We start from the raw sequence: 8690 nt of genomic DNA, 5'->3' as shown, positions 1-8690 counted from the left end.
TTAAAATTAAAAAATTTATTTCCGAACTTCAGACGAGCTCTTTCCTCTAGCTTGGACCGCAATGAACGCTCCGTTCCCAACTCTAAGCTTTAAGCTGCCTTTGTCCCCTTCCTCCCATGATTCAAGAAGCTGTAAAGAATTACAAACATGGTCAATAGATCCAGAATCAATAATCCAAACGAATTTATCATTCTCTAAAACACATGTTTCCAAGATAAATGAACTATAATCATTACCTTTGTTTTTAGCTACTAGAAACTTGGGGCAATCCTGTTTCCAATGCCCATTCTCTTTGCAGTGAAAACACTTACCTTTACCTTTCTTGTTTTTCTTGTTCTTCCCCTTAGGCGTCTGTGCACTTGGTTGTGCACTCGCCTTTGCAGGCTTGGGGTTGTTGTTTTGTCCATTCTTCCTCTTGTTTCCAGCTATCGAAGACGAAGCTGGGTTATCTTCAACCTTAGCTAGATCAGCAGCAACATCAGTAGCTTATTTTCACCTCCTTTACTAGGTCCGCCCATGATAGGTTCAATAATTTGAAGCTCGTTCATGAGATGCGTCAGACCATAGTTGAGTTGATCACGAATGTGCCGACACGGTGCCATTCGAGCATTCACAGTGTCATCACGTATGTGCGGAGATGGTGCTATCCAAGCATTTATGGTGCCATTGCGAGTATTGATGTTGCCATCACGAACGTGCGGATACGATGCTCGTTCTGAGGATTCCTCAATCATGATGAATTCAAAGTTGTCACCAATCAACGCTATGTTGATATTTTGCTTCCAATTAAGCAAGTTTTCTCCAGTGAGTTTCTTCATCGAAAGTTGAGAAAGGATGGGAGTATACACATGCACTACTTAACTTAAAACTATAAATTATCAATATAATAGAAATCATTCACATTTGCTCAATAAAACTTCTATTCGCACAAATTTTAAGAAATAGCACAATATATACCAAAATATGTAAGATATGAGAAAAAATACCAAAAACAATCGTATATCTATTTCTTTAGGTTTTTAACAAATCTATGATATCCTTGTCCCGGTTGGCAAGAGTAAAAAATACCACAAGTTAAATAGAGTTGTAAACTCATTTAATAATGGACACCACTATTAACAACCTACTATTCGATCAAAATAAGAAAACAAAATCTCTTATTTTATGAGCTAGACCCACGGTTTCAATAATCATAGATTTAGTCCTAGCAGTCACCGTAGGGGTGAGTCTACTAGAATTTGAACTATAATTATCTATCTTTCGAAATCTAACCTTGTCAAAATAACTAATGAACACCTTCCATAGGGGGACGAATCAAAGCGCCTCGAGGTCCCATTAAGCTATTGACTATGTTAAACCAATGGTGGAGATCGAATAAATTCTTAAAATAAGCTCATTATTAAATTAAAAGTAGTACTTTTATAATTTATTTTTTTTAGAAAATTAATGACTATGATTTTTCCAAAAAAAATTAAATAGATTAAATTTTTTAAACCAAAGTCCTATAATTTCCTATTGATTCTAAAGTGTCACATTGAAACAAATTCAATTAATTTAGAATTAAGTTGTTGCTAATCAATATTTAGGTTTAACTAATATAATGAACCTATACAATTAAGTCCAACTCAGGTAAATGGGCCTTAACAATTGGGCTTGTATGGAGGAGGGTTGGGTCCAGTATGTTGTTCCCACTACAAAGGCCCCCTATCTTCCATACAAGATCCAAAAGACAAGAATTTAAACCTTCGTTTTATTAATTGTTATTAATTGATTAGGGCCATTATAGTCATGCAAATCAAATAGGCCTTCACAAGTGGAATCACCCACTAGAGAGGAATTTAAACTTTACATTTTCTAATGGGCCCAAATAAAACCTATCATTTTATGAATATTTTATTTGGAAAAATACCACATATCTAACAAACATATGAGGCACTATATGCATCTAAGTCCAACTGCAAAAATGCCACATATAGTGCAAACAGATATGTTATAATTGGATGGGCCTGATCATGTTACTATATGAGCAATTCTATGAATTTATGCAAAAATACCACAATTATTTTCATTTTCAAAAATACCACAATTAATTATCTAGAGTTTTAAAAAAAATCAGATTAATTAAATTTTTACAAAAAATAAGTCAATTGAAATGAAATTTATCAACAATTAACAATAGTTAATTTAAATTTCATTTATCAACAATCAACTTGCTTTTAGGTTAATTTGAAAAAAAATATTAATTTAATTTAAATAGGATTTATCAACAATTAACAAAAGTTAATTTAAATCCTATTTATTAAAAAAATATTTTATTAATTGGTTGAGAAAATGATATTTTTCAAAATTTAACCAATTTTAAATTTTATAATCAATATCTTAACTATTTTCTAAAATATCTTGTGTTGTTATAACTATTAGCTAATATTTTAACCATTAAAAAATAAAATAAAATATTAATAGTTATAACAATCCTAAAAAATCTCAAAACAGTTAACCAAATTCAAATATCCATAAAAATATCTAACTTACAATATTCAAATTTCAAATAATTTAAATATTAAAAAAACTATAGAATAAAAAGATATTTATATTTTCAAATAAAGATTTAATAAAAAAAATCAAGAATGTAAATGAAAATATCTTAAATATCTAATATCATAATTCTAATATTTTAATATATTAAAAGATTTAAAATTAAGTTGTTAGTCTATTTTTAAATTTGAATTTGAATCTTTGTAGAAAATATCTAATTATTTAAATCTCAACTAACAAAAATATCTTATTGTAAAAAAACAATTTTAAATACAAAAACAAATTTGATATTTTGGCTTTGATTATAAATAATTATTTCCACAAATTTTATTTTTCTTTAAAATAAAAAAAATAAAAAATTTGCTGGGCTGGTGCGCATTTTTCAAAATTTTTTTGAACAATTTTTCAAACAAAAACCATTTTCTCATTAATTTTTAACATGTTTTACACAAAATAAAGCATATATAAAAATTAATAGCATAGAAAGCACTACAAAAATAACCTAAAAAATTGCTAATATTCACATAAAATCAATATGCTTCATAAAAACATGAAAAAACATCCAATTATTCAAACACATCAAATAATCCAATTTTAAACATGTTCATGCATGAAAATAAAGATTACCAAATGCTCTGAGGCCAGTTTTTGAGCAATTTATACATGATCTTTATTTATTTTCATGTAGATCTAATATTAAACAAATTAATATGAGATAACCTAGAACATGTTTTTAAAATTGAATTCAAAGAGAAACAATGATAAGAATACTTACAGTATACGCAACAGAATGAAAGAGTCCATCCTTCAGTTTCTCTAACTCTTGTATCCTTTCTGCCGCAGAGTATTATCATGAAACTGAACTCTTCTTCTAATTTCTTCACAATCTTCCAATGTATCCTTAGAATCACGTAGACTAGAGTGGGAAATTATCAACACATGAGATAGATACAGAGAGAAGAAGAGAAAATAACTGAGAGGCTTAGAAAAGGACTTGTGTTTAGAGAGAATCTAAAACCTATCAGAAAATCTGACTTGTGACTTGTCAAACTTGTCTGTTGTCTCAGAAATCTTCACTGATGACTTCTCTCTAAGCACTCCTTTTATAAACTCAATTATGCCATTTAATTTAATTAAAAAATAAATAAAATAATAGCCAATTTGAAGCCCTAGGTCGAAATTAGAATGGGCTTTAGGCTTAAGAAATTGCTCATTTGATTATAAGCCCATTGGACTTAAAATCAAGGAATGCATTATTTTCTATTGATTTAATTAATTAAATAATTATTTAAATCCTTTATGAAATTAATTATTTATAATTTGAACCTTGATTTAAACTTATTTATTAATTTAGATACCAATTTATCTTAATTAATAAATATGCCCTAATTTATCTTTTCTTCTCAAAATTACATAACTCTTTGAAACTATCCAAAATTGACCTGGTCAACTTTGATAATTCTAATTGATAATTAAATCAATTAATTGAGACTATCTAGATGATTTTATCCAAGGTACAATGGGGACCATGGGCCTATGAAATCAAGCTCCAATAAGTTATCATAAATCTAACAAATAAGTTTACTAACTTATTAATTCCTCGTGACTCCACTATAGACTCGGAATTGCACTCTTGGATTCATAGAACGCTCTATAACAAATATAGATACGCTATTAATTATCCATTGTTACAACCATAATTTTCACTCAATCCTCTATAGAAGGTCTATAATGAGATAGGACTAAAATATCGTTTTACCCCTCATTGCATTTTATCCTTAAAACACTTAGTTCCTTGTAAATGATATTTCAGTAAACTAATTTAATTATTGAAATGAGATCTCTATCATTTAACACCTTGAAACAAGATATAGATGTTCATCAGAAGCTATAGATGTTCATATCTATGATTAACACTCCCACTCAATTATACTACCAAGTTCCCAAGATGTAAGTATGGGCTAGTCCGTAGGGTAAGCTGGTAACGAACAAGTCAAAGAACTCAAATAATACAATCAGTTAGAATACTAACCACTCAGAATTGAGATTGAATTGACCTATGGTCAACTATATGATATGACTAGAATAGATAATAACGGTATGCTTACTTATCGTATCAACTGTCAATATCGGTCCTGTCTGATGTAACAAATACATCCGATCTTCTCTACTTTGCTAATGTTCTGGAAAGAACATAACACTGTAATGTGTAAGTAGATCATATCGTAGATTTGCAAGTCATTGTAAATCCTGTGCACTGACTAATCTTAGGACTAACTTATTTTGAACATATAATCATATTTATATTCCACTGTTCTTACGTCACTATAAATAAGATTAGCTATATGCTCGGGATTTAATAGAAGTTTAGATAAACAAATAATCATGAAAATAAAACATGTGAGCAAAGTGATTGACCAAGTCAAAAAATGATTTCTATTCTTTTATTGATAATAAAATGAGATTACAAAGAATTTGGGTTTTAATTAGGGCATAAAACCCGAACAAACTCCCACTTGCACCAATTGAAACTAATGCCTTAATTCTACTAATCCCATTACCTTGATATGCTTATCAAATGTAGCTTCTGGTAGTGTCTTTGTAAATGGATTTGCAAGATTGTCTTCAGTTGCAATCTTCATAACCTTAACATCTCCCCTGGCCACATATTCTCGAATAATGTGATACTTCCTTTCTATATGCTTACTCCTCTTGTGACTTTGAGGTTCTTTTAAGTTGGCTATCGCTCTTGTATTGTCACAAAACAACACAAGCGGTTTATCCATTTCTGGAATAATACCAAGATCCGAATAGAATTTCTTTAGCCAGACTATTTCCTTAGCTGCTTCTGATGCAGCTATGTACTCAGCCTCCATGGTGGAATCTGAGATTGCAGACTGCTTTACGCTTCTCCAAATCACAGCTCCACCCCCAAGAGTAAACACCATTCCAGAAGTAGACTTCATATCATTGACATCAGTCTGCAAATCTGAATCGGTGTAGCCTATAGGGTTTAGAACACCACCCTTGTAGACTAATATATAATCCCTAGTCCGTCTCAAATACTTCAGGATATGCTTAACTTCTATCCAATGTTCCGGTCCTAGGTTTGACTGATACCTGCTCACTACTTTCACTGCATAGCAGATATCTGGTCTAGTACACAACATGGCATACATCAGACTTCCAACTGCAGATGCGTAAGGAAATTTTCTCATTGCATCTTCCTCTTCAGAAGTCTGGGGAGACTGCTTCTTTGAGAGATGAATTCCATGGTGGGACGGTAGACGACCTTTCTTAGGGCATAAAACCCCAACACTCTACACCCCAGAACCTTTTGGTTCTTCCCCTGCATTTTCCCCTGAGTTCTAATAATGAAAACCTCATCTAAACACCATCCAAACTTATAATTTAACCCCAAAACTTCATCAATACATCAACCTCATCAAAACCCAAGTTCAAACACAATCAAAACACCATTAATACTCAAAATCAATACTTGAGTTTTGAAGCTCAAGAACAGCCCAAGAACACTACCAGAAAACTCACAAACTCAGGGAATCAAAGGTTAAAATAATTACCTTAATAGTTGAAATGGCCTCCTAGCTTCACCCTAACAAGTTCCTGGCTCAAATCCTTCAAAAACCCAAGCTTTCAATAAAAACTTCCAAAAGATAGAGAGACAGAGAGCTAGCCGAGAAAGAGAGGGAGGGAATGCTCTGTTTTGCTGCTGTGAGGTTTCCTTTTGCTGAGGGAAAGAGTGATAAGTCACTAACTTGGCACCAAAATGACCATAATGCCCCTTAGCCTACACCTTGCCCATTTAAGCCCTCAATGGTAATTTTGTCATTTGCCACTTATCCTGTTAATCATAATTATTGTCTCACAATTCCCGTTAATTCCAATATCCTCAAATAATTACCAAATAATTTCCCCATTACCCAATATCGATAATGTCACCCCTAGGCTCACCCCGAGCCCAGTAATTGACCTCGTTATGACCAAAGCGCTAACTTGCTTCCTAGGATTGTTTCATGCCGAATAGCTCAAATACATCCACATAATAATGTGGCCTCACCCATATATCACATACATGCACATAAATATACAAATATGCCCTCAACATTCCAAAATTACAAAAATACCCTTCTTATAAGAAACGACCCACGTATATGCAAACATAGTCATATAATAATACAACGCACATAATCACATAATAACACATTAAATCAATTATGGCCCTCCTGGCCCCCTAATCCAGGCACTAAGCCATATTAGGGAATTTGGGATGTTACAATTTTATTTTTAGTATATAGTAAGGTGTGTTGTTTGATTAGTTTTATTTCTATTAAGTTGTCAATGAATTGAAACACACATCAAATAATGTGTCAGACGTTGTTAAGTGGATCTCTCGAGGCCCTTCTCATAGAGTCATCAAGTTTTCATCATATATAATCGACGGTACAAAATTCAATACTAGGGAGTGTGATACCAACAGAACCACACAAAATAGTGGCGTTAGTCTTGTCGCAGGAGCTATGCAAATATGTAGTGCGAAAGACGAAAATCTCGTTTAAAGTTATATGACTTTCTACGGAGTAATTAAAGAAATTTGGGAGTTATATTATATCACAACTCGAGTACCTGTTTTCTTTTGTGATTGGGTGAAGAGTGACAACGACATAATATATGAAGATTTTGGTTTCACATTAGTAAACCTAACTCGACTAGGACACAAATCTAACCAATTTATAATGGCTACATAAGCAAAACAAGTGTTCTTTATGTGAATGATCCTTTAGACAACCAATGGTCAATTGTGCTTACAACACCAATGGAATACCAAAGATGGTGATTTGCATGATCTACCTATTGAAGAAGAATCAATCACATTCACCTCACCAATATGTAATGATGAAATTGATGATGATGATGATGGTGTTTGTTTAGGTGAAAATGGTGAAGGTTTATGGATTGATAACCGGTATAATATGATTATGTTTGTCATACTTGCAAAAGTGATTTTGGTTTGTTTATGATATGTTTTTGTTTGTCACATTTTTGTTCTCTATATATATAACTTATCATATTGATTTTTATGTTTCATAGATGTCAGATCCTTTTAGTGATAGTGGTGAGAAGGAAAATCCTCAACAAAATCTTGATACTGAGCCAGAGATTACAGATGAGAAAAATGTGCGAGGACGCACATGGGTGAATAAATTGATTAAAAATAGAAGTGAATGAAATCTTATACCTTTAAAGTTCAATGAGTATGGTCAACTAACAGGTACTGCAAGAAGTAATCAATGTTCAACTTTGGGTTTTATAGTGAGAACTATGGTGGCCATCAACTGTAAATCATGGAATGAAGTTCATGTGGAGACCAAAACAAAGATATGGGATTTAATGAATGTATGATTTAATTACTTCTATTTTACTTAAAGATTTTCAAATATGTGCTTTAATATGATTATTATTTCAAACTTGCAGAAAACTTTTCAGTTGGAATATAGCTCCAAAAAGCAAACAATGAGAGATGCAACAAAGATGTTCAAACAATGGAAGACTGACACGACAAGGTAACATATCTACAATGCTTTAGAGAAAAGACCATATGAGTTTTCTGTAATGACCCACTACTCTAGACTTTTGGACCATTAACGAAACTATACATACAAATCCTTAATAAAACTTACATTTGCGAAAATACCATAAATTTATTAGAAACTTGTAGAAATAGAAATTACTCTCATAAAATATCAAGTAGGGTATGGGATCCCATTGTCTTTAAAACAAAACATAAGTTAAAGTGAAAAGGAGTTACATAGAAAGTGCGGAAAAATACATGTGAAACCATAAAAAAGGTAAAACAAGAGTACATCCTCGAAAATCGAACTCTCGACTCCTTGACTCCATTCACCACCGATACACATTCTCCCAAGCATCCATGAATCTTACCGCCACTATAGCTATTTTCCTGCACATATAAACAAAAAGGAATGAGTCTAATGCCCAGCAAGGAAAAATCTAACACATAGTTCATATACATAATTTCATAAGAAACATAAAAACTTAACATAACACTTTATCATACACATACTATAATGGCCATTATTACTTGGGGTCCCATAGACTAAACAAGTCATATGCCC

The sequence above is a fragment of the Humulus lupulus genome, chromosome 1, assembly GCF_963169125.1.
Source record: "Humulus lupulus chromosome 1, drHumLupu1.1, whole genome shotgun sequence".
Lineage (NCBI taxonomy): Eukaryota > Viridiplantae > Streptophyta > Magnoliopsida > Rosales > Cannabaceae > Humulus > Humulus lupulus.
The sequence above is the reverse complement of the archived record's forward strand: the minus strand, read 5'-3'. Positions refer to the sequence as shown.